The sequence below is a fragment of the Saccopteryx bilineata genome, chromosome 6, assembly GCF_036850765.1.
Source record: "Saccopteryx bilineata isolate mSacBil1 chromosome 6, mSacBil1_pri_phased_curated, whole genome shotgun sequence".
Lineage (NCBI taxonomy): Eukaryota > Metazoa > Chordata > Mammalia > Chiroptera > Emballonuridae > Saccopteryx > Saccopteryx bilineata.
The window spans coordinates 160,389,181-160,415,775 of record NC_089495.1 but is presented as its reverse complement, the minus strand read 5'-3'; the positions used below and the strand labels follow the sequence as shown (position 1 = coordinate 160,415,775).

Below are 26,595 nucleotides of genomic sequence, written 5' to 3'. Positions count from 1 at the left end.
CTGTCCCTTCTACCTTGGTTGGGCTGAGAACCGCTAGGTGGTGTTTGGCTCAAGGCAGCCCTGGAGCTGACTGGAAGGAACTGGCCAGGTGGGGGGTGTGGGAAGGGAGGGACCTTTGGGGACAGGCTGTGGGTAGCCGGTGGCTGCCTCAGGCCTCCCTCAGAGGTTTGGTGACGGGTGTGGTGTGCCACTGTTGGCCTGCTTCTGAGGGAGCGCCGTCCACTCCCTGCCCCACCGTTGTCCGCACTGAGGACAGGAACGGCAGCAGGAGGTGTGCGCGCGGCCACAGCGGTCTCCATGTAGCCAATGTTGAAGCCAGAGTGTGAGGGAAGCGAGCAGGAGCCAGGGTCCGATCCAGGTAGCCCGGTGGCCCCACTTCTTCCGCCTGCCCTGCGTGGCCAGGCCAGCGTGCAGAGCAGAGGGGAAACAGACTCCCACCTGTCTTAAGGAATAGAGCAGACACTAAGCATTCTGTTTAGTGCAGTGGTTCTAGAGGTTGGATTGCCTGGAACTGGGTCATAGGAGAGAGGAGAGGGGGCAGCTGTCTCTTGGGGTGTAAGTGACATCTCCCTCACTCACCTGACATTCCAGAAGTCAGCTGGGCAGGTATCCAGGGCCTACTGGAGAAGTGATGGTTTCCACTTCAGAGGGGAAAGCCCTGGCTGGAGAGCAGGTGGGGTCAGTTTGCCTGAAGTTCTAGGGAGGGGTGGAGGGGGTGTTTGAACAGCTCCCTTCTAAGCCCTTGCTCTCAGTGTTTTGTGGACCACCAGGACTGGAACTTGTTAAAAATGCAGAATCTCAGGCTGTTACCCTAGACCCCCTGAATTTGAACTTAGATATGATCTCTGGTTGATCTTCAAACTCTGCTGCGTATTAGACTTACTTAGGAAACTTAAACCCAGTGCCCCGATCTTACTTAATACCAACCCAAACTGCTGGGGCCGGGGCCCAGGTTTCAGTGTGATTTTCCAGCGTCCCAGGGGAAGGGGCAGTGATTCTAGTGAGTCACCACTCTGAACCCTGCCTCCCCTCCTTGTCTTTCCCCCATCATAGGATTTACAGAAGACCCCCTCTAGTCTCCCACTAATCCCTTCTCAGTGTCTGCTCCTAATTGATGGATTGAGGTGTCATGGGGCTGGGTGAGTTTAGATTTACTTGTGTTAAATTTCTTATCTCCCCTGGAAAGGTAAGGCTGCAAACACCATGAGTTTATCAAACGCTCTGCACCTCATACACTGAACATGGGTAGGGATGGCGGGGGGAGTGGCTTTGTATAAAACTGCAACAGGAATGGGAAAATCCCTTCTGGGGTCGGAGTTGAACTTGGAGAGTATCTTGTAGTTTTGCTTGCTTCATTTTGAAGAGTTTGTGCGGCCTTTGCAAGTTGTCTAGTTATGTCCCAAGTGTTACACGGTTCATCGGAGCTAAAACTGTCGCAGTCTTTGCCCTGTGGTCAAGAGCGCCACATTGCATTCAAGGTTGGTCTTGGGGAAAGTTCGTTGGTGTGGCAGAGAAAGCATGGGGCCCAGCAAACATGGGTCCCTGAGATTGGCAGAGTGGGCTGGGACACTGATCTGGTGGCCGGTGGCTGCAGAAGACCAGCCTGGCTCCTGTCCTCAGTAACTCTAGAAACTAGGGAGCGGTCCAAGGCCTGAGGTGATGTGTGTGTGTGTGCACACAGCATCAGAACAAAACGCCACCCAAACAATCCTTCCTCTTGTGAGTGAAGGTTACAAGTGTTCTGTTTCAAATCTGATGGTATTGTTTTTCCCCTCTTTTTCTTTCTTCTCTCTGTTTTCTTTTGCCAAACTCAGGGTCTAGAGTGATTTCTTTGAGCTAATGATGGGGAAACTGAGAATGCGGCTATTATCTTTCAACACCTTTTGAAATACTACTCTTCCTGGTGTCTGAATTAGGTGAGCAGAGCTCAGATTTAAAGATTAAATATTTTAGCAGGAATCGCAACACTGTGGAGAGCTGTGCACATCTTCTCAGGAATTATGTGGATGGTATGGAATTGCCTAGCTCTCTAGAAGCCCATGAGCAGGAGTAAAATTAATAAAAGCATAGCTAATATTTATTGAGTGCAGGGCAGGAGTTGGACACAGAACTGGATGTTCCTCATGTGTTATCCTATTTACTGAATTTGGATGTCATGAGGTCAGAACATAGAAAAACTCAGAAAGAGTAGAATAGAAGCCTTTGAGTGAAAGACTCCATAAAAACAGAGCTACTCAGCACTCTGGCAATAGATGATTTTGTCATAATGGTCCGTGTTGAATTAAAGTTTTGTGATAACTTGAAAAAAATCGCTATCCAGTATAATATCCATTTACATCTTAGTTTATTTTTGGTTCAGTTTCTTTGGGTGATTACCCTATATTTCTGGAAAGTAGTCTTGATTTTGCCATGTCCTTGACTGACATAGGAAATGGACTTCTCCCTTTATTCTGAATTCATGTGGTTTATTCTGTATTGAAGGATAAACAGCTATTAAACCCCTACATCCTGGGGAAGTTGTAGGACAGTCACAGACCTCACTCCCTCTATGTTTTAAGTTGGAAGATGAGCTTCATGATCCTGTTTCCTGAGCATTGTTTTCCTTGTTTTTCTAGGTGAAATCAGAGGTTGGTGGCCAAGCTGGGCAGGTGCTTCGAACCAAGAAAGGGCAAGAGGAAAGGTGAGCCTGAGCACACCAGTAATAGGAGCACAGCCGCTCTTCTGCGGCTCCTGTTGCTTTGGGGGTTATGCTTGTTCTTCAGCAGAAGCCCTTGCCCCGCCACCCCTAATGCACCCACCTGCAGCCTAGAGCAGAGACTGGTGGGCAGGAGCCATCAGAGAAGGTCCAGAGACACAACTTAATCAGCAATAACACTCACCATGACCAGTCCAAGCCGGGCTGTGTTCTCCTCTCCCAGCCCAAGCAGGTCGGTCATGTTATACCCAGTCTGCAGATGAGGAAAGCATGGTACAGGTGTTTGCCCGAGGTTGTGCAGTTATTTAGCAAGGCAGTCAGGATTCCAAGCCAGAGCCTGTACCAGCACTGTGTTCTGTCTCCATTCTGAGCGACAGCACCTTGTTCCAGCAGCTGGGTGCATGTGTATCCACTCCCGCCTGGTCTCTGTACACAGGGTCCGAAGCAGGGCACTGAGGTGCTGCAGTCTGTGCAGGTGGCTCAAAGCCTGCAGGTCTTGGTATGGATTGCACTTGCTGACCTTCAGGTGCTCAGAGACTGACTGTAGGATTGAAGGGGAGCTCAGGGCTTTCTGGAATGCTGCAGACTTATGTGTGGTCCTAATAAAGCATGATTTGGGTATGGGGCCACTCCCTGACTACAGCGGCTGGATTTGCCCCAACTATTCAAGCCCACCATCCACAGCAGTTGTCCTTCTGGCTGTAAGTCTCCCTTATAGGCATGTGTTGGTATAGCCAAGGTAGCTGGTGGCTCAGAACATGGGCACATGTGATTGGAGGCTGCCAAGCATGTTCGTTTCTCCTGCTTAGCCTGGGAGAGAGGCTGCTGGGTGATGCAAAGTGGCTTTAGGGCTGGACAGGTTATGGTGCCAATTTTCCACTGCCGCTGCAGCCCAGAGGCAAAGAGTATGGACCTGGGAGACCTGGGTTCAAATCCTGCTTCCCCTGTTTCCTTCCTTGCTGGCCATAGATGGTTGCCCTTGACTTCACCAGACTCTGGCATCCACATCTGTAAGACGGGGATAATAAAGATCATCCCTGAAATGAGAGACTACACAGAGTGAAGTGCCTGGGACACAGTAAGCATACAGCAGGTGTCAAGGTTGTTTCTGTGTGTTTGTTTTTTTGTTATTATTCTAGGTATGATGTTGGGTAAATTGCAAAGCCCCTGTTTTTTCTCATCTGTAAGATGGTGATGCTAATGCCCTGTGGTCAGGGGAGGTTGCAAGTTAAATGAGATAACACAGATAGTCTAGATCAGTGGTTCTCAATGTGTGCGCCAGGGCGCACTGGTGCACCCTAGAAGATTTCCAGGTGAGCCCTATGGTATTCCAGAGAAATATGTGCCTGTTGGGGACCAAAAAATCAACAGGGTTTTTGGAGGTTAGATAGTTGGGGGACAGAGTTATGGGGAATTGGCTGTAAGCTGACAGTCAGCCCAACCCCCCACCTCACTTGCCTGATTAGGTTGCAAAAGGCTGTTAAGCTGTGGTGCTAGATTGTTTACACTACCCCCCATGTTCCCGGAAAAGACTGGAGGCAAGTTTCTTCTATCCTTTGTTTGGTGTAAAGTTAAGATGATATGTATGGTGGGGGTTTTCTGCACTCAACACAATTAAGAGTAAAAAAAAGAGCAATTCTCTTCAATGTATTGATGAGGAAATGAGAGTTTGCCTTTCAAATATAAGCCCAAATATTGAAGAAATTGCTAGGACACATCAGGCTCATGTTTCTCATAAACACAAGAATGAAAAAACTTAATACATTCGCACTGGGACCTGCTGAATTTACTAAATCTTACTAAGAATGTATCTACATATATAAAAAGATAACTTTTTTGTTGTTTTTTAAAATTTTTTAACCCCTCTTTTTTTTTTTTCATTTTTCTGAAGCTGGAAACAGGGAACAACAGTCAGACAGACTCCCGCATGCGCCCGACCGGGATCCACCCGGCACGCCCACCAGGGGCGGTGCTCTGCCCCCCAGGGGGCGATGCTCTGCCCATCCTGGGCGTTGCCATGTTGCGACCAGAGCCACTCTAGCGCCTGAGGCAGAGGCCACAGAGCCATGCCCAGCGCCCGGGCCATCTTTGCTCCAATGGAGCCTTGGCTGCAGGAGGGGAAGAGAGAGACAGAGAGGAAAGCGCGGCGGAGGGGTGGAGAAGCAAATGGGCGCTTCTCCTATGTGCCCTGGCCGGGAATCGAACCCGGGTCCTCCGCACGCTAGGCCGACGCTCTACCGCTGAGCCAACCGGCCAGGGCTAACCCCTCTTTTTTTTACGAATTCTAAAAAATATAACTCATAAAAATGTAACATAGGCCCTGGCTGGTTGGCTCAGTGGTAGAGCATCGACCTGGTGTGCAGGAATCCCAGGTTTGATTCCCGGCCAGGGCACACAGGAGAAGTGCCCATCTGCTTCTCCACCCCTCCCCCTTTCCTTCCTCTTTGTCTTTCTCTTCCCCTCCTGCAGCCAAGGCTCCATTGGAGCAAAGATGGCCCGGGCACTGAGGATGGCCCCATGGCCTCTGCCTCAGGCCCTAGAGTGGCTCTGGTCGCAACAGAGCGATGCCCCAGATGGGCAGAGCATCGCCCCCTGGTGGGCGTGCTGGGTGGATCCCGGTCGGGCGCATGCGGGAGTCTGTCTGACAGCCTCCCTGTTTCCAACTTCAGAAAAATACAAAAAAAAAAGTAACATAAAACTGTTTTTTAATATCAGAATAAATTTAATTTCATCATATTTATTTCATTTAATTACCATAAAAGCACGCTTGAATTTTATATATTTTTCTTTAATATTTGACTTAATTATTATAACATATTTCTCAGAAATTTGTATATAGCACGCCTGCAATTATTTCTAGGATTTTAAATGCGCTCCGACTTCAGAAAGTTTGAGAACCACTGGTTTAGATCATCCCAGACGCCATGTCTCTGGGTTTCCTTCCTCGTCCGTCTTCCTCTGCAGGGATCAGTTACGAGGAAGGTGGCTGGCATTGTTCATGGCTCCTCCACGAGAACGCTGAGTCCTGACAGGTGCCCCACAGAGGTTTCCTGACTTGCTCTCCCTCTTCTCTCAGCCACCCCACTGGCATTGACTTTGGCAGCACCATCTAGGAGTCCCACTAGGGGCTCCAGCCTGTGCAATTCCAGTCTTTCTTTCCCAGAGAAATTTTGTGTGTTTTCCTAAGCCTCTTTCTCAAACTTGATATTCATCATGTCACTTTGTGCTTAAAAAATAATAATAATAAGTCATTTCCCTCTATTGCCTCAGCAGCCACATCTCAGGAGGCATTCCCTAGTGTCGTCCACCTCTTCCCACCCCAATCTGCGTCTGCCCAGCTCCCCTGGGTGGCGTCCTACCCCAGGCCTGGAGTATTTCTGCACCTTGCCTCTATTCTCACCTCTCCCCGCGCCCCATGTCACCTTCTGTGTGCCTCACCTTCTCAAAAATCCCCCACAGCCGGGGCCCCATGGCACTGGCCACGCCTTCCCTGACACTTCATCTCACCTTTGGGAGTTCACCTGCCAAGTGAGATTCGCAGCCGGTGCCCTGAGGGTGGGGGCGGGGGCTGGGACTGAGCCTTGTTGTCTGTTATTTGGGTGTGCCATTCACCCCATCCTTTTTCAGTGCTCATTCTAGGAGCCCGTATGGGCTCAGTGCTCAGACAATGGTGGGAGGATGGGCTGGAAAGGGGAGTTGGTTGCTTAAATGCTTCTTAACGCTGCTGTCTGGGCTTGGGTGGCTGTCAGACTGTGTGTATATGGGGGAAGGGGAGTTAATGAGTGACTCCCAGGGGATTTCCAGGCAAACCAGTGGGCACTGCCCTTCTGAACACAGCACCCTCTGCCTTGGCCAGCCCTCTTCCCTCCCTCCTCAGGTGACCCCCCAGCCTGAATACCATTCCATCAGGTGCATAGCGCCTTACCCTTTAGGAATGGCAGTGACTACGTCATTCATTCATCCGTTTCATCATCTGGCAGCTAGTTATCGGATGCCTACTGTGCGCCGGTCTGGTCAAGGCGAGAACACGACCCTGCTCTCAGGGACCTTGCCTTCCAGTTGGGGAGGGTAGATGAGAAAGCAAAAATGGTGACTAAGTAAAGCGTCTATCACCCGTGAAGCAGATGGGCTTGTGGGGGAAACAGAAATGGGTAGGAACGGCGGCCTGAGTGTGCTGGGCCAGCAGCGGAGGGCAGGTGGCAGCATTGATAGGCGGACACCTCATCGAGAAGGTGACACCTGGACTCGGGCTGGGAGGAGGTGAACGAGCCCTGGGAGTGCTTGGGGGGAACAGCTTTCTGCAGAGGGAGCAGCTAGCTTGAGGCTGAGGCAGGAGTGTGCCTGGTGTGTTAGAGGACAAGAGTGCCGGTGGCATTGGAGCTAATTGGAGGAGCTGAGCACCTGGGGTTGAGGTCCGGACCAGGGAGAGGCTGGTCGGGGGGCTGGGGGTGGGTGGGCATCGGACTTTTCCACCAAGGGAACTGGGAGCCACAGGGGACAGCAAAGGTTGGAGCAACGCGTGCTGAGATGGGATTACTAGGGGCTGCTATGGCAGCTGAGAGGAACAGGGAGCTCAGCGGGGCGGGCGCACTGCAGATGCCTATTCCTCTCCTGTCCGCTCAGATACACAGGGCAGTAGAATAGCCTTTATGGTGATGATGGACTGAAAGTTGATGACGCCTCTCGGGGGCTGATTCTCAACAGCTGTGACTGCCTCGTTTTGGATAGCCTCTTGCATTGGGATCATGGCTTAATCTGAGAGTCATTCTCCTCTCCGTCGTGCCAGGGGGCACATGGGCAGGCTGCAGGCCCAGCAGCAGCGAACAGAAGTGAAAGAGGAAGAGTAAAGGGGGTTGGAAACACTGTAGGAGGAGAGAGACCAGAGGCCCCGTTTCTCCCTTCTGTTGTGTTCGGGCAGTGAGGAGTACAGGCTGCTCTCAAAGGACACCTGATGGTGACATTATCACATCATGGAGAGGCTCACGATGCTTGTGGGCATGCCTCTGGTCTCCCTGAAGCCCTGAAGGGCTTCTCCTTGTGTCCTTGCCGCCTTCCTGCCTCCTTCTCCTCTTCCTCTTCCCTCCAGCAATGTGGGGCTTGCTGACTGCAGGAATGTCACCCTTCTTCCTTTGTCTTCCCTGTTCCACGGTCACAGGGACCGTCCAGGTGAGGCAGGGGAGGGGGCTCCACAGCTCACATTAGAAATCTCGTCTTGGTTATAACACTTCAGCGAGGACCTGGTCTTGCTGATTTTAGGCCAGTGTCCTGTGAAGGTGGGTGTACTGAGAACCGAGCCCATAAGGGAGCACCTTGTGTCTCTCTTTGGGGGACTTTCCTGTAACTCATGCAATATGGCGGAAGAGCTAGCTGAGGACTGTCGCCTGAGCCCCTTTTACTTGATGACATACTCTGTTGGAAATGCTTGGAGAAGGAAAAGACAGTGGGCAGAGGGGAGTCTTGACTTGGCATTTCTCCCAAGCGTGAGGGCCTTTCCCATGACCTTGCCAAACTCCTGGCCACTGGCGCTGCTGCTCAGAGCCGGGTCCTCTTTTACTACCAGACCAGTGACCCTGGGAGGTGGAGCGAGAGGGCAGCCCAGTGGCTGGGTCCGCCTAGCAGCGGTCATAGTCAGTGCTCTCACATCGATGAAGCACACGTGCATTCCCAGGGCAGTCCGAGCCGTGGCCTTGGAGCCCCAAAGGCTCGTGTGTGAGGTCATCAGGAGAGAGAACTATTTTTTTTTTTTTTTTTTTTCATTTTTCTGAAGCTGGAAACAGGGAGAGACAGTCAGACAGACTCCCACATGCGCCCAACCGGGATCCACCCGGCACGCCCACCAGGGGCGACGCTCTGCCCACCAGGGGGCGATGCTCTGCCCATCCTGGGCGTCGCCATGTTGCGACCAGAGCCACTCTAGCGCCTGAGGCAGAGGCCACAGAGCCATGCCCAGCACCCGGGCCATCTTTGCTCCAATGGAGCCTTGGCTGCGGGAGGGGAAGAGAGAGACAGAGAGGAAAGCGCGGCGGAGGGGTGGAGAAGCAAATGGGCGCTTCTCCTGTGTGCCCTGGCCGGGAATCGAACCCGGGTCCTCCGCACGCTAGGCCGACGCTCTACCGCTGAGCCAACCGGTCAGGGCGAGAGAGAACTATTTTTACGGATGAAAACTCTGACGCCTGCGGAGGACACACTCTTTCCTCGGGCCCATCCATCATGCGTGTGTGGCGAGGAGGGAGAGGCGCTGTGGCTGCAAAGGTGATCGCTGCCAGAACCATAATTGAGAGTGAGAAGCCAGCCGGGGCCTGGGAGACAGAAGCGAGTCCCAGTTCTGAGCAGCGGCAGGGGGTGACCTCACCCCAGGGCTGGGGGCAGAGCTCGCCAGAGGACTTGCAGATGGAACTTCCCTTCGGGTCCAAATGTGAGTCAGTCACCGTGGCTTGTGTCTTTGCAAGCAGGCTCTGTCCCCGAGGCTTCCCACTGCACCCTGGGACATCATGGTCACCGGTCAGGCATCATGACTCATTTGGTCTCTTGAGCCAGCCACTGGGGGTGGAGTCTCTGTCCTCAGGCATCTGTACCCTACCCGTGGGGCTGCGGGCTCCGCCTGGCTGGCCGTCTGCTCAGATGTGATGTGCGAGACGTGTGTGGCAGGGAACGGCCCTCGCGGTCTGCGAGCGTCCAGCCAAAGCCACTGCCGCAGCAGGAGGGTTTCAGAATTCAGTTTGGAAAGTCCGGGGGCTCCGTGGAGCCCATAGCTGAAGCCCCAGCTTCCTGTGCCCCAGAGGTAACATGCACTGTGATGCCTTAGAGATGAGGAGAGAGACAGGGCGCGCTGGGGCTGGAGGCTGGGGAGGAGCTCCGTGTCGCCCCATCTAGACAAGTGGAGTTCACCCGAAGGGCTGACGTCTGGTGGGGCGTCAGGTTTCCCGCCGCACCCAGCACCTAGCCTCTGCTGGCATTTCTCCTCCTCCGTTTTCATCTTCTAAGGATAGAAATAGTGTCATCTCTTCACAACCTGTCTGTCTCCTACCTGCCGGGAGCCCCTGGCAGGGAGACCTTCCGTGCTGCCCCAACCTGATGTCATCTCTGGTGTTTATCGTCTGTTTTAGAAACCAGGTAGCAAGAGGGACTTTCTGAGGATTAAAAAGAAAAAGTAAATCCCCAAACTATTTTGGTGAGGTTTTTCTCCCCTCCCCCCTTCTGGTTTTAATTTTCGCATGTTTCCTTTGTCTCTTTCTTAATCTCTCTTTTTAATGAAAAGAAAATAAATTTTGTAAACAAAGTCATGAGCACGTGAGGAAGGAAGGATTCCTCCCAGAAGAGACATGAGTTTCTTTTACCAGGTGATATTTATTTGACACCTATCTGAGCAATTCATCCGAGAGATGTATGCCAGGGCCACCAGAGGAGTCTGGTGGCCTCAGTGGCCAGTCCTGCCTCGCACCAGACACCGGGAGTAGGGAGGCGTGTTCACAGTCATGGGACTCGGTTTACCTACTCTTCAGCCTCTGTCCTTCCTGAGAGTGGTGGAACTGACTTACTGCCTCACAGTTTTGTCCTTTGGCTCATCAGTTCTGGAAGTTTCCACTTCTAGTCTTTAAGTCCAGGCAGGGCGTTGGTAAGGTGTGAGGGTGCTGTTTAGGGTAAAGGTCAAAGGTAACGCAGACCTATTTCTCTGTCTCTCTCTGTCAGACATCTCTCCAGTCTCCCCTAGGGACAGGGAGTCACTGTCCCAGCTGAAGGGGTGGGGTGCTAAGCGGGAGGGGCGGAGGCCAGGTCCTGGGGGTGCTGTGTGGGCTGGACCATGAAGGCGAGCTCCCTGGGCCCAGCGGACCTGGAGGGAGCCGGTTGGAGGTATGGACCTGGATGTTATGTAGCCCAAGTGTGAGAGCCTGTAGAAGCATCAGCCTCCGGGTGACTCAGTCTGCCGGCAAACTGTACAAGGGAAGTGACTCACTTGCCACCCTGAACAAGAACTCCTAAGGCTGGGCCGCCAGCACCTGTCTGGAGCGTGGTTAGTTATTAACTCTGCCAGGAAGAGTGTCATGGGAACCGGACGCTGACCCGGTCGCTGCAGGCTCCTCACAGCTCGCACACCGTCCGCTCACCTTCTCACGGCTCCTCTCTGCCCCGGCCCCTGATGCCGCAGGGCCCCTGGAAGCTCTCCGTGGTGGGGGGTCTCCCAAGGTGCCCCTTGAGGGTGCAAGGGATGGGGAAGGGCGTCAATGGAATGGCCTGGTGTCAGCCCGGGTCTGGGCATTCTGGGAGTGGGTTGAGGATGGGCTGGCCCCGCCCACCCCATCCTCCCCACCTGGCTCCTGGGGCTCAGTCAGCTCTTCCGGGAATGCCTTGGGGTGGGGTGGCGGTGCTGGTCCCGAGCACCACCCCCAGAAAGGAGCCCCGCCATCTGCCATGGAGGCCCCTGCCCCACTGGCCTGAGGCCCCGAGGAGGCAGACCATGCTCCGTTCTGTCCCAGCACTCACCCAACCTCTTCCTGAGGCTGCTTGAGGCAGCTTACTAAAACCAAGAGCCCAGCCCCCGGGGCCGCTATAGGACGTGCTGGGAAGTCTGGGCTCCTTGCGTTGAGCTAGACTGTCGCATCAGCTCTGCCTTGCCCTCTGTCTTTCTCCACGCCTGGAGAAATGCCCAGGGGCAGCTTCCCCTCCCGGGGCTCAGAAGCATGCTTCGAGCCCAGCCTGGGCACAAACCCCGCCTGCCCTGGCCCGGCCCGGCCCGGTCCATGGCCCTCTTCTTCCAACAGAGGGTTAGGGGGAGGAAGGCTGACTGAACAGGACGAGGTGAGAGGTTCAGCAGGTCAGGCTTTCCAGCCAACGGCCACAAGAGAAGCCCAGCGCCGAGGGAAAAGCTGTCCCCTGCTATCATTGCCACCTAGGTGAAGCCCTGACGTCCTCGGGGGCAGTGCAGAGTGGGTGGGACACTGAGCACCTGGTCTGTGGAAGGAGCTGCTGTACTAGCAGTTGGGACATGTACTCCCTGGGTGGCCCCGAGTAAGCCATCGAACCGCCCCAGCAGTCTCCCCATCTGTAAAGTGGGACTAAGGACAACACCTGTCCTGCTTACTCAACAGGGCTTGTGTGAGGCCTGCTGAGATCACTGAGCACATGCCCAGGCTTTGGGAGCGGCAGGGGCCACCCAGATTGGGGCTGGAACACTGGGGTGCTTAAGGTGATTAGCAGCAAAGCAGAGCCTGAGGTCTGTGCTCCCCCAGGAGGGTGGCTTTACAGGCACCCACCTGTGGCTTAAGAGCTTCTTGGGCCTCCCACAGCTGATAAATCACCACCGGGCGGGTCTGCTGTGCCCGGGCTCCCGCCGGAGCAGACAGCCGGCTGCGGCTGCCACGCAGGACAGCTCCTCCGCTTTCCCTCACTTTCCCAGTGGGCGGGCGGGAGCAGAAATAGAACCCAGGGCCTTACTGCTTAGGTTTTCCCGGGGGGCCCTTCAACAGCCCTTATAGACACTCTGGTGGCACCACTTCCCTTTCTCAGTCCACATCATCGTAGGGGGTGCTGATTTAGGTGTCTCCTGTCATATGATTTGTCCTGGTTTGTCACCTTTTTGCCATCAAAGAAGAGAGAGGCTTGTAGGAGTATCAGATCATATCCCATAGTACGGGATACAAAAAAAGGTTCTTAACAAGCCGTCGCTGAATATACAATCCGTCTGATTCCTAGCTTGGCTTCCTTTGTAGTATTCCGTGCGTTCATGGAAAGGAGGGACTTTGAGGTTTAAGGGGCATCTGATGGGGCAGGGAGCATCTGTCTGGAGCCTTTTCTGTGCCCAGGACGATGTTGAGTCGACAGGACACGATTCTTGTTCTCATAGAACCACACTCTTTCTGACCGCCTGATTCTGTCTCCCGGCCAGACCCAGGATTGCCTCTAAGTCTTTCCAGACAGGTGTTTTCTGCTTGAACACTCCAGCGACAGGGAACTTGATCTCCCCCGAGGTCCCCCCCCACCTAACTTTGGCAGCTCTAATTTTGGGGAAGTTCATCCACGTAGGGAGACTCCCTCTGCCTCTGGATGTTTCCGAAAGGGATTGCTCTTTGGGATCTGGGAAAAATCAAAGAAGATTTTGTGACATTGCTGAAACATGGAGGCGGGGGGGGGGGGGGGGGGGGAACGAGCTGTCTTTATGGACTGAATTCTAGTATTCCCCCAGAATTTATGTCGGCCTAGCTCCTCAGGATGTGGCCTTATTTAGAAAAAGGGTCTTTGCAGATGCAGATGTAAGTAGTTAAGGATCCAATGACAAATCCTCGCATAAGAGAAGAGCAGGAGAAACAGACCCAGAGCAGAAGGTGTGAAGATGGAGGCAGGGCTCAAAGTGATGCCCGGCTGAGGTGTGTATGGAGGAGAACCCCTGTGCTGGGGAAACTTGGCGTCTTTAGTGCCCAGAAAGGTACCCACCCCGGATCCTCTGACCATTTAATCTGCCTTCATGAAATTGTCCGCAGTTTCTGCTTCTCTGTTTCCAAAAAGAGACCAAAAATTTCTTAACCCTCTCATCACCCTGCAAATAAATATGCGACTTATCTGATGACAGGAGTAATTACACGCCTCATACCGTTAGGAAAATTTATGTTAAGGCAAGGGAAATATTTAAGATCCATATTCAGTTCTAGGGTACTAATCTTTCATTATGAAATAATGCTGCAGTATTTTTATGGTTTGGTATTTTATGGTAGGACTAGGACATAGTTATTTTCTTAGCAGTTCTTTGATTTTTTTTCCAATGTGTTTTTTTTCTTTTGTTGTGAAATAAGGCTTTGCTGACAATCCTTATAAACAAGAACTTTATTCATATCTGTGCTAGTTTACGGGGCGGCGATGATGAATTACTTCCAACTTGGTGTAAAATAACACAGGTTAATTCTCAAACAGTTCTGGAGCCCAGAAATCTGAAGTGAAACTTGATTTTAACCCCCCAAAGACAACAATCAAGCTGTTGGCAGGGCCAATGCCTTCCCCAGGCTCCAAGGAAGAACTATTCCTGGCCTATCCCGGCTCCTGGAAGCTGTCAGCATTCTTTGGTTTGTAGCTACAAACACTGCAGTCTCTACCTTTGTGGTCACATGACACTCTTCTCTCTCTAGTCACAAGTCTCCCTCTTCCTCCCTCTTATAAGGACCCTCGTGATTGCATTTAGGGCCCATCTGGATAATCAAGGACAATCTTCCTGTTTTAAGATCCTTAATTTAATCCCATATACCAAGTCTCTTTTGCCATGTAAGGTAACATTTACCCTGTGACTATTATTATTATCAATATCATCGTTATTATTATTTTTTGGATGGGGTTGTCATTATTGAACCTATCATCATATGCATGACAATTTCCTCCCAGTAAATTCCAAGTGGCAATAAAGGGTGACAGGGCAGTGTTACCATTGTGTGGCATGTTTGCAGAAAGTATTCAGGGTTCAGTAGATGGAACTAGCCTCCTTTGGCTGCTGTCCCTTTAAGAGCCCTTCTTAGCTCTCCTAGGAGTCAGATGGGATGGTGGTGGTGGTGGTGGAGGGGGGGCGGACTGTGGATTGAAATCCCCATTACAGGAATCATTTAAAGTCAGCCTCTAGGAAGCTCAGAGCTAATGAGATAATTCCCATTAGGAGAGGAAGGAAGTGAAGGTGGCCTGACATCCTTTCTGTCTTTAATTTATATTACTCACTGAAACTTCCCCCTCTACTCCCCTGGGGCCCCTCCTTCTGCTGCCCCTTTGAATTCTGGGTCCGCTGTCCACCTCGGCCTGCCAGCCAGGGCTCTGGATTCCAGCAAGTCCCAGCACGCCCAGAAACCTGGGAAGGTTGCCTTCCGCCCAGATGAGGCGGTCGGGCTCCTGTCTTGACATCAGTGCCAGGGAATCTGGTTTTCGCCTCTTTCTTCTCGATTCCCAGAGCCTCGCCCGGATCCCCTCCACCCTCGGCCCTGCCTGGATCGCCCAGGATGGGTACTGGTGTCCATGGGACCAAAGAAAAGAGAAAAGCTTACAACAGGACACAGGCAGGCTCCAGGGGACCTAGAGGCCAATGCTGCCAAGATTTTGTTTGCAGCAATCCCCCCCCACCCCGCCCTTATGCTTTTAGAGGGAAGGAGAGAGAAAAAAACAGGGAGGGGTGGGGGAGAGAAGGAGAGGGAACAACAGAGATCAGTTCTCTTCCTGTTTTGCTGCCTACACTTGGGTCAGAGCTCTCCTGGCAAACATGAAAATCCAGTTTGGGTCTTTAATTAGAAGAGTGTAAAGTAACCCATGGTTCAGGGTTTTTGAAGTACAGCTCAACCTCCCCCCACCCCCACCCCCTCGAAACATCTGGGGGCTGCGGAGAGGTTGACCTGATCTCCTCTGGTGGTGTTGCTCTCAGAGTGACCCATTTCATTCACTGACACCTGTTGGGGACAGTTCTAGCTGTCCTTCCCACAAGTCCAGGAAGGGTTCCTGGCACCCACATGGGGGGAGGGCGGCTCTTTCTTGTCCCGGGTTTACTTCTTTCCCTCTTTTCACCCTTCCCAAGGGAGGCCATATGGTGGAGTGTTGTTCCGAGTCAGGGCCAAGGGCCAGAGCCGCGCTGGCCCCGGGGACAGTCCAGCGGTCCTGATGTGCCGTGTGGGTGGCCTGTCCTGTGAACTTGCTGCCTGACCTCCTAGGGCCTCCTGGAGCCCAGCTGCAGCTCTGAGTAACAGCCTGGCCTCTTCGTGACCAGAGGGTGCTGAGGCCGTTTCCTTTATCACCTTGGCACCTGCGCCACATGCTGTCCTCGCTGTGCCGGGGCCGGGCAGACCAGAGAGGGTCCTGTGAGCATCCCTTCCTGTTGGGTTGGCCTAACCTGGCTCTTCAGGCTGTTGGGTCTCTAACGAGAGTGAGACAAACAGGCAAGCCAGGGGTTTGAGGAAGAGAGGACACATTTAGAAGGGTGAGAAGCAAGGGAAAGACATCAGACTTGAAAACAAAGGATATCTGTGCATTTCCACGTGATGTACTAGCAAAGCTGGAGTGCAGACTCACTTCCACTCGAATGGAATCTGGGGGATAGCCCTGTTCTGTCAGTGGGGGTCGGGGGGCTGCATTGTTCACCGTGCGGTTCCTTAGAGGTAGGTGGGCACTGTCACACGGCCCAGACTCCTGGCTTCATCGCCTGCTCCCTGCTCATGGAGTTCTCAGAATTTTTAGGGATGGTTGAAGGAACATGGAAGGAATTGGGGTAAGATTCATCTAAATGCTAGGAACAACTTTATTGATTTTTAAAAAAGGATTAATGGAAGAGGGACCTGGAGGGTGTCTTTATACCTTTCAGGTGTGGTCTGCACCCAGAACATGACCGAGGCAGTGACTTATTGTTCTTCCTTGGAGATGTGCTGCCTAATTTTTTTTTTTTTTTTTTTAGGAAATACAGTACTAATGACAGACACCACTTATTAAGTTTTTAGTATTTAACTCCGCCCTCACTCCAGCCCTACAGTGGAGTAGGTACTACCATTATTCCTGTTTTGCTGAAGGGTTAAAGAGGTAACTTGCCCGGGATTTTGGATTGGAACCTTGATCTGACTCCACACCATTAAGTTAAGGTGTCTCCAGTGACATGTGTTTTCCTATTGGAATGAGTATCCATCCCCACGTCCCTCCCACACCTGTGAGATGACTAGTCTATGATGCTAATTCATTTGTCCATTCATTTGTTCATCCATGCATCCATTTATCCATGCATTCATCCATGCAACCATGCTTCCATGCAACCATGCTTCCATCCATCCATGCATCCAGCGATCCATCCACAAATCCATCCATGCATGAATCCATCCATGGATCCATACAAGCATCCATTCGTCCATTCGTCCATCCATCCACCCATCCATGCATCCACCCATCCATGCATCCATCCATGCATTCATCCATGCATCCATCCATGTATGAATCCATCCATCCATGCATCATCCATCCATGCATGCGTCCATCCACTCATGTGTTCATTCATCCATGCGTGCATTCATCCATCCATGTATCCACCCATCCATGTGTCCATCCATCCATGCATCCATCCATCCATGTGTCCATCTACCCATGCATCCATCCATCCATGCATCCATCCATCCATTCATGCACCTCTTCAGGGCCAGACACTAAGCTGGGTACTCTGAACACAAAGCAGGGAAACATGGCAGCTGTAGCGTGCCTCCAACTGACCACCAACAGACCTTCATGGAGCAGAGGAACCTTAGGGAGGCCTTGAAGCCTGCCAGCACCCACAGTTCTTGAGTGCACATGTCCTTTCTCTCCAGTGTTGACAGGCAGTCCTTCTTGGTGCCCCAGAGCCAGGCAACTCAAGGGTCCCACAGTGTCCCCACTGCAAGCTGACAGCTAGGCCTCAAACATCTGGGTAGAGAGTCGACAAGCGACTTCAAGGACCAGGTGAGGGGAACCCTATCAGTTCATCCTCCTGAGGAAAAAGTATAGGAAATACCCTCCTCTCTGGAACCCCTCCCTGGCATGAATCATAGATGGGGGAGGGGCTCCAAGTAGGCATCCCTCTGTTCCTTTGATCCCCATTGTTGGCAGCAGGGCTGGCACACTCTGGCCAATCCCCCATTTCCGTTGTTAAATGGTCCATCCAAAGCAAGAGAAGAGAAGGGCCTTGTGATTGGCCAGTAGGTCAGCCCTGAGGGACGTATTGCATGATAAGGAGAGGAATGATAAGGAGAGGACCGAGGGAGTGTGGGGCTAGGCTAGGGTCCTTGTTATCTTAGAAGTCCATCTTCAGGAACAATCTCCTGGGGATAAACAAGGGATCCAGGTTGGCTGATTCGGAAGGGTCTTTGATCCACCTAGAAGTTAATGCTTTTCAGTGGAGAACCACAAAGCAGCCCCACCCAGGACAGCGGAGATAACAGGCTGATGCAATTGCAAACCACCGGCCTCTTGATAATGCCGGGATTTATTGAGGTCTGGTTTTTACCCAATGGGAACACATCCGGCAAGCATCAAAGGGGGCAGGCGTCACCTTGTGCAAAGAGTCCTGGACCCTCAGGTGTGTGCATGTTGGGCAGGGTGCGTGCGTGGCTGTGTGTGCACAAGGCTGCCCGTTGGCAATTACTTTTCTATGGATCAGAGGCCACCAGCCCTGGGGGACCTGGACAGGTTATGAACTCCATTCCCTTCCTTTGGCTGGCTTGGCTCCTGAGATGGTTATTTAACATTTTACATAGAAGGGGTACTCTGTGTCATTTTGCCCTTTGGCTCTATGTCACAAAGAAGTTTGAGGGAGACCTGAGGTAGGTGCTCAGAGAAAACCAAGCCTGCAAGCTTATTATATGGGAATCTCAGACTTGCGCCTTTCTGGTCTTTTGGAGGATTTTTGCTGGTACAAATCCCAAGGGTTTATACCTGACCTATAAGAGTGGGAGAAACAGTGTAAGGGATGGTGGAAGAGTAGAGGGGAAGTATAGAGTCTCATCTTTGCCGGGGGAGAGTTGATGGTGAGAGCAGTCCTGGGGGGAGGGCCCCCGCCCCGCCCACCCCAGGCGGTTCCTCTTGGCCGCTGCCTAATCCATCTGGGCCATCAGGATGCTGGACACCATGCATTGGCCTCTGGAGAGAGGAGCGGGGAAACAGCACTATGCAAACAGAACATCTGGAACGCTTTTGAAGGTTTAGTTCTTAACACATTTGCAAGAGTCAGGACATTTGCATAGGAGGTTTACAGGCTGGAAGGAGCCCAGGGGTTTCGGCCCAGTGGGAGCCATGCTTTGACTGGGGGTGGGGGTGTTGGTGGTGTGGGGAGAGGAAGGTGGGAGCATTGGAATTGGTCGATGCCAGAAGCGGAGTCCTGCATTCGTTGGCCGAACTTGTTGCGCAGGAACAGAAAAGGGACCCGGGTCCCTTGCCTCTTGGGTACCACTGGTGCAGAGCGATAGGGTTTCTAGTACTTTGTTCCTTTCAGCCGCCGGAAGTGGAATGGAAGAACAGACAGCAGGACCTCTGGGAAAGGCAGGGAAGGTGCTGGTGGGTTCCCTCCCACTAAGCCTTAACCTCCTAGAGACCTCCCAGGACCTGGCTTTTTCCGTATGTATTATAGACTCCTACCTAGTCCACAAGCTCCCATCCGGGCTGGCCAGGCGGGACTGAAAGAAGTAGGGGCAGAGAGGCCGGTGCATCCTGGCACTGCGAAGACTTGATTCACCCAGCAGGCTTCTCTCGTCTGTCCTCCAGGCCCTCTGTCTTCCTCTCCTCCTGTCCCCCCCCTTCTTTCCTCCTTACCTCCTTCTCTTCCTTCTCCTCTTCTTCCTCCTCTTCTCCCCTGCTTTATTTCCTCTTTGCCTCCTCCAATGACACTCTCGACTTAGTGAAGGAAGAGCGTGACTCGGCGTTCCAGCAGGCTGGCTGGGGATGGAACAAGGAAAGCAAGAGACCGCCTGGCAGGACAGAGAGTCTACACGTGGCTTCATCCATCTCTTCCAGGAGCCAGAGCATCAACCTGTCCGGCTCACCTTCTTTCTTTGTTCCTGGGTTCTCACGTAATTCTTCCCTTCCTTTCTGCCCTGACCCAGCCACGGACCCCTAGCCAAGCTTCCTTTCAGGCTACACTGACTGTGTGGGAACCCGCTCCTTGCTTCAAGTGTGTCCTTGTGGGAGGATTCCGGTTTCAGCGCCTGGGGAGTTTACACTGACTGGGAAGGAGAACTGTGCTCCCGTTTCTAAACAGGCCTGCTGCTGGATCCCTGTCTAAAGACAGGTCTTCGGGTTGAATGAGCAAATAATGTTGACAGCACCTCGTGGGAGCTGGCTCCTGGGCTCTGTTTATTAGGGGAGGAAACCGAGGCATTGTGTGGTTGTTCATGGGGCACACCGAAAGGCGTCCACCCTGTTCTGAAGGGAAGTGAGGTGACACAGCCACCAGGAATGCCACCCTATCTCACCACCCCATCTGGCAGCTAGATGTTCATTCCCAAGCCTGCCCCAGTTCTGCTTGTTCCAGTTTCTGCTCGGGAGCATCTTGTGTCCTTTCCCGAGTCAGGGGTCAGGTGGGCAACCGCCTTCCCCAGCGCGGAGCCGCCCTCCCCTGGGGCCTGCTGGTCCTCTGCAGGGGCCAGACCTCACGGAGAATCACCTGGGAAGCTGTAAGGGCTCCTGTCCGCCCTGGTAGATTCTGATTTAAACAGGTGGGGCAGGGTCTAAGGTTTTGAGTTTCAAAAAGCTTCCCAAGTGATTCTGATATGCAGCCAAGGTCAGGTATGCACCACTACTCAGAGACAGTGTGTCCTAACTGGAGCGATTCTGCCCCCCCCCCCCCATCTCACCCATCTCAGTCATAGGCCCAAGTCTGAGACATTTTTGATGGTCACACTGAGAGGTGGTGGCTACTGGCCTCTGAGGGGCAGAGGCCAGCAATACTGTTAAACATTTTACAATGCACAGGACAGCTCCCCTGCCCCCCACCAAGGATAATCCAGCCCCAGATGTCACTAGTGCCACAGTTGAGAAGACTTGCTCTGGGCTCGTGGTTCTCACACCTGAGTGCGCACACAATCGCCAGGAGGACATGCTAAAGCACAGATTGCTGGACTCCACTCCCAGAGCTCCTGATTCAGCCGGTCTGGGGTGGGGCCTGAGAACGGGCATTTCTGACAAGTTCCCAGACGCTGCTGAAGCTGGGAACCACTACTCTAGATTGAGTCAAAATCCTATTTTTCCAGATCTGTGATATATTATAATGCATCGTGGTTATTAGAAAACTCTAAAATAATTGTGACTTAATAATGAAGATACAGAGCATTCTCTCATGTAACAGAAATCTAGAGAAATGCCATCCAAGGCTACTGTGGCAGTTCTGGGGTTATTAGGGACCTGGCCTTCCCTCTTCCTATTCAATCATCTTATGCAGGACTCTCATTTTCAATTCTCCTCATAGTCCAAGGTGGCTGCTGGAGCACCAGCCATCATGTCCTCACTGAAGGCACAAGGTAGTAAAGGGAGATAGGTGACAATCACACTCTTCCCAGCGCCTTGAGAACAGCCGCCTCAGAAGTTCCACAGTACCTGCTTACATCTCTTTGGCCAGATCTTAGTCGTATGACCACAGCTAGCTGCCAGGGAGGCTGAGGAACAGAGTCTTTTCACTCTGGACCACAGTGTGCCAGCCAGAAATCAGAGTCACGTTTCTGAGTAGAAGAGGGGGAGAACAGATATTGGGGTAAGTAACTAACAGAGCCCTCCTAAAAGTTAGCATTTATTCGGCATCTGCCATGTGCCAGGTGCTCTGTGTGCAGCATCTCATTTAATCCTAAACACTTTGCAAGGCAGACAGGATTATCTTTATTTTGCAGAGGATGAAACAGAGGTTTTCAGAGATTAAGCCGTGGGCCCAAGGTACAGTCACAAATGACGTCACGTACAAGCCACTTCAAAGCCTGGGCTGCTTCTCGCCTCCACTGCTCTCAGACACCTGACCTTGTACCTCTGAGGGGTCTCTTAGACCTTGCTGCGCCAACTGATGGACTCTGTCCCTTCTGACCAGCCTTGTTCCATTGCTGCGTATATCCGTGCTGTGATACCCTCTCCTACAGGTCTTTGGGGAAACAGAGACACGGTGAGCCCTGATGAACAAGACTAGCTTCCTATGGCTGCTATAAAATTACCACAAACTAAGTGGCTTAAAGCAACACAAATTTATCCTTTTATAGTTCTGGAGGCCAGGAGGCCAGCTGCCGGCAGGCTGGTTCCTTGTGGGCTAAGGAGCCGTCCATGCCCTTGCCCTTTCCAGTCTCCGGGGGCCACCTGCTTGCCTGGCCTCAGGGTTCCATCCCAATCGTCCCAGCCTCTCCAGGGTCAGATGTCCCCCCGCTGTCCTCTTCTTGTAAAGACTCTAGTGATGGCACAGGGGCCTGCCTGGATCATCTAGGATCATCTCTGCAGCTCCAGAGCCTTGATCTACATCTACATAGTCCCCCTTGCGCTGGAAGCTGTCGTTCAAGGTTGCAGGGATTAGGGCACGGTTATCTTTGGGGGCAGACGTTCAGCCTGCCACAGTGGCCCACTGGCTACTGTTCTTCTTGTCCTTGTCCCCAGCTCTTCTCCCCTGGGCTGTTCCAAACAGAGAATATACACGTTCATTTCCCTTCTGTCTCCTGAGTTTTCAAAGAGGCCAGAGACAGGGTCTGAAGGGCAAAGCAGTGTGTTAGGAGGCTTGTCTAATCAGCACCCAGTGACCATAGCAACGGGCACACAAAAACATTCAAGTGGAAAAGGATTAGGGGGAGGGCATCCCTGCCTAGAGGTGGCAGAGTGACTTAACTTGGGCAGTGGAGACACATGCACAGCAGATCTGTCCCCTCAGCAAACTTCATAAGCCCTCTGGGCTTTGTGTTTCTAGGTAATCTTTTCAGTCTCTCGGTGCCTATTAATCCGTGTGCTCCCTATTGCCTTTCTCTAGGTTAACAGAGGCGTGTCTGGTCAAATATGATTGCTACACCTAGAGGAATTTGGTGGCGTGGGGAAGGAGGGAGTGTCAGCTCTGCTTAGACTGGTAGTGTTCTAACCTCATTTTCCTTTGCTCTGCTGATTCCCTTGTCTCCACCCCGACCCCCGGCCCCACCCCCACCCCCACCCCCACTCCTTGGCTGGGTTGGCCATGCTGGGATGAGTCTGGGGTGTTGTATGTTTTGCTTTTTATTTTATTTTGCGAGTACCTCCCAACATTCCCCTCTGTGTTTAATGTCCTGCTGCCAAGTGCATGCGGTTGCCGGGCAACAAGAAGGAAGTCCCTGTGTGATTCACCTGGCCACTGCCAATTAATTTGCTAGCTGCGTGCATCTCCTGAGGAAAAGAAAGGCTTCTCCTGGCCCTGTCTGAGCCAGCAGAAAGGGCTGCTGCCCCGGAGGGGAAAGGAAAGTTAGCAGAACTCTGAGGGTATTTGGAGTATTTTCAGTTTCAAAATGAGAGTGTCTGGAAGGCCCTAGGCAACACCTGGGAGAAGACTTACGATGTCCCTCTTGGCCACCAGTCAGAGTGCCACCTGGAACTCCAGAGCACCTCTGCGTAGGCATGTTGGCTGGCTTTTTTGGGTAGGTGACTCTAATGTGCAGACTGTTTCCTTTCAAAGTCCTCCTGCACAGAAATGTCTTTTACCATCTTCTCCCTGTTCCATCTCCCCGGCCCTCAGGGTGACACTCACCCATCTCTGACACTTAGCACCCTTCTCTCTGGCCTTCACACAAGGCAGCTGCACACACCCCTGCCAGGCGGTCAGCCACAGCCCACAGGAAGGAGGACAGCGTTGCACCAGGCTGAGGTCTAGAGGGACAGAACAGGGTCTCTGGGCCCAGATGGCCCCAGAATCCTTTGCCCACGTCCCTGAGATATCGCTGTCCTGCTGGCCTCCTGACTGATCAGTGTCACCTCTCTATTACGGCCTGGGAGTGGAGTTTGCCTGCCTTGGTCACGTCTGGGTCGCGACTGTGTCTACAGCGTCAGATCCAATATGGTCCAGTACCAGCGGATGCATGCACTTGCGTCCCTTGTAGGCTGACAGTCACTGAGTCAGAGACCCAGTGGGCCTCCTCTGTCATGAAGCCCAGATGATCTCTGTCTGGGAATCGGCCCCTTGCCTGCATCAATTTTAAAATGAGTAAGTCCCCGGTGGGCATTTTAGTGGTGCTAAAATATTTGTCACTAGAAATTCAGAGGGATTAGGAAGCCAGGAAGGGTGAGTCCAAGTTCATCCCCATTGATTTGCCATCAGCCTCAGAGAAGTAGCAATGTGTTAAACCAGGGGTCCCCAAACTTTTTACACAGGGGGCCAGTTCACTGTCCTTCAGACCGTTGGAGGGCCAGATATAAAAAAACAACAACTATGAACAAATCCCTATGCACACTGCACATATCTTATTTTAAAGTAAAAAAACAAAACGGGAACAAATACAATATTTAAAATAAAGAACAAGTAAATTTAAATCAACAAACTGACCAGTATTTCAATGGGAACTATGCTCCTCTCACTGACCACCAATGAAAGAGGTGCCCCTTCCGGAAGTGCAGCGGGGGCCGGATAAACGGCCTCAGGGGGCTGCATGTGGCCCGCGGGCCGTAGTTTGGGGACCCCTGTGTTAAACCATGTTCTCTGGTTTCCTCCTAGGGACTTCTGTCCACTCTGGATAATTTCCTAGTTCATTTTTAAGGGACTTGTGAGAGCAGAGAGACGTGCCCCCAAAGCGGACATTAGGGTTAGGGGCCAGACCCCTGGCGCCTCTAGGCCGAGAACATGGGAGCCCTCTGTGCCTCAGTTTTCCCATTTGTAAAGTGGGTGATCTAATACCTCCAGCTCCCTGCTCCGCATCTCATAGACGTACAATAGTGACATGCTGAAAACAGAATTTTCCACTTCCTCTGGGCTGGCTGTTGTTAGTGGTATATTTTTAAAAACCAACTATGGGTGTAGTGGTCAGACTTGTGTGAAGGTGATGATTCAGTGTACAGGGAGTTGCTTGAGATATATAAATAGGCCTTTTCTTTTTTTTTTTTTTTTCTTTCTTTTTTCCCTTAACAAAAATCGTGCTTTTGGAAGCAGTGACTGGTATTTTCAGTAGCTAGAACACGACGGACTAAGGTCAGCAAAGTGGTGGTCACTGTTGCAGGCCTCTGTTGGAGAGCAGGGTCTCACGCTCACACTGTGTTTTGGTCTGCAGGCCATGACGGGAGGAGTGGTGAAGGGCTTCCTTCCCGCCAGCAAGCTTCGTGAAGACAACGTGTGCCGCCGGTCCCCACCGAAGGACCTGCCTCTGATGCGACTGCCTCTGGAGAGGCAAGAGCTCTAGATGGGATCGAGACCTCTTATTTTGGAGAATAAAGACGGCTCTGGATTTGAGAGGACGTTTAGGGAGGAAGCAAAGACCCTCGCCCTGAGGAACAGTCTATGACCTGCGTGAGCTGGGAGGCGCGTCGCTGGCTGTGCCCTGCATTTGGAGAAGACGCCACCATCCCAGCCCTTGTTTTCCTCCCTACGGCAGACCTCCCCTCTGCCCCCACCGGCTCCTGACTGTCCTCCCCCACTCCCAGGAGCCCCAGGGCCGTTTACCGCACCCTGTTTTGCCCCCCAGTCCGCATGTGGGCTGTACAGCAGTTCTTGTTTGCTCCATTATCTTCTGGCGGATACAGAGTGAATAGTTAACTACATGCAGGTCAAACAGGATCTTAACTTTTGTTCCTGCTCCTTTTCGGGAACTGTGTGTGTGTGGCTGTGTGAGCAGCCTTGGAACACATTCCTTCCCGTCTGGTTGGCATCTGGCTGCGCAGCTCCAGGGTGACGCTGGTCGGTGCAGTGACGTTCTCGGGCTCTCGGGGATGTTGGCAGGCACGTCGGTGAGGGAGCCGGATTGATCGTGAAGGCTGGTGTTCCCCGTGCTCAGCTGCCTGGATTGGGATCACACGCAGGTGTGCACCTGGGGGAGCAGGAAGTGAACCCTGTTTGTGCCAGCCACCTGCTCTGGACACAGAGGCTCGGTCAGCTGGGAAGACCCGCTTCTCTCAGGCGGCCGTTGGGGTCGACACCAGAACTCAGGGTGGGGGCTGCAGTACGGACCACCCAGCCACCAGAGGGGGTGGAATGGATTGTGGACCCTCTTCCTCTGGTGTGTGCTGATGAGCCCCACCCTTGACTATGGGAGGGGTGGGCATGAAACACGAGTGCTGTTTGTTGCATTCACTCTGTAGCCGCCATGGGCATGGGTGAAAGTGCTTCCCAGGTATCTACCATGCCTCCGCCTTGTCCAGCACGCACAGCCAAACGTGTTTTGTACCCTCAGTTTCCAAAGCCAGTGGATAGCTTGCCTTTGTAAGAAAGAATTAAAGCTGGGCATATACCTCTTCCCTGCGTTGTAGATGAAGTGTTTCTGTGACCGTTGAGTGACTCTGGTGTCTTCTCACTGAAGCAGTGGGATCCTTCTTGGCATCTCAGATGCCCACAAAACGAGTGAGCGGATCTTCTGGAGCAGACAGTGATTTTGAAGCAGCAAGCTTGCTTGAGGGTTTTCCCCTTCCTTCCTTGACAGGCATACTCGTTGTATCAGTTAGATTCCTTGGGGTTTCAAGGAACAGAGACCCACTTATATTCGCTCCATAAATGCTGGTGTATTTCAAGTTTCCAGGAAACCATCTACCTAGCAGCTGCCCCACTAGACCTTCCCAAGAAGCCCAGGTCATTCAAGAGTTCTCATTACTATCGATGGTTTCCAGGGAGTGCAGAACGGTCACGCCGTGGTCGTCCCGATCTGCTTAGCAGCAGGATCTACCGCTCCCGATTCTGCAGTCACGATGAGTGGAGGGTGCCCAGGGCTCAGGGCTTTCCCAGGATGTGGGACTTCCAGTGCTAAACCTGCAGCAGTCCTGGGCAAGACCAGAACACTCGGTCACCCTGCTGGGTGACTTGATGATCCTGGCTCTGCTTCTATTTGATCTTTTGCAGCTGGCTGGTATCTTGATTGGTTTGGCCATTCGCCATTCGGGACTTTTGCATCTGGTCATATGGTTGGCTTCTGGGCAGCTGGTAGGTAGATATCATTGGTTCAGCCACCAATCTTTACCAAAGCAGTTGTTTTCAGAATGGTAGGGTTGTATGACATTGAATGAAAACCTGGCTATAAAGAGGCGGGTGAGACCGCTTCCTTTATAAGAGTGCTATGGACAGTGGTGTGTAATGTGATACATACATATTTTATGTAGAACAATAAGCCAAGAAGAAAATTCTTCATCTTGGCTAGACAGAGACTAAGAGCTAAAATCTTTGGGATGGTGGTGTCTGGCAAGCAAAGGAGTTAGCTAGAGGACTTCCTGAAATTCTTTTGAACTCTAGACTCCTTTAAAATATCGAGGGCATGTAAATTGGGCTTAAGTGTATACTT

The 26,595-nt window shown here is 52.3% G+C and overlaps 1 long non-coding RNA gene across 1 annotated transcript in view; it reads left to right on the top strand.

Moving 5' to 3' along the window:
- The window catches only part of LOC136308586 (uncharacterized), a 152,171-nt gene extending 126,581 nt beyond the window's left edge, over nt 1–25,590 (top strand). The window contains exons 2-3 of the long non-coding RNA XR_010726130.1: nt 2,616–2,680; nt 24,385–25,590. This is a non-coding gene — a long non-coding RNA (uncharacterized lncRNA). The remainder of the gene's footprint in view (nt 1–2,615; nt 2,681–24,384) is intronic.
- Nucleotides 25,591–26,595: the final 1,005 nt, after the last annotated feature.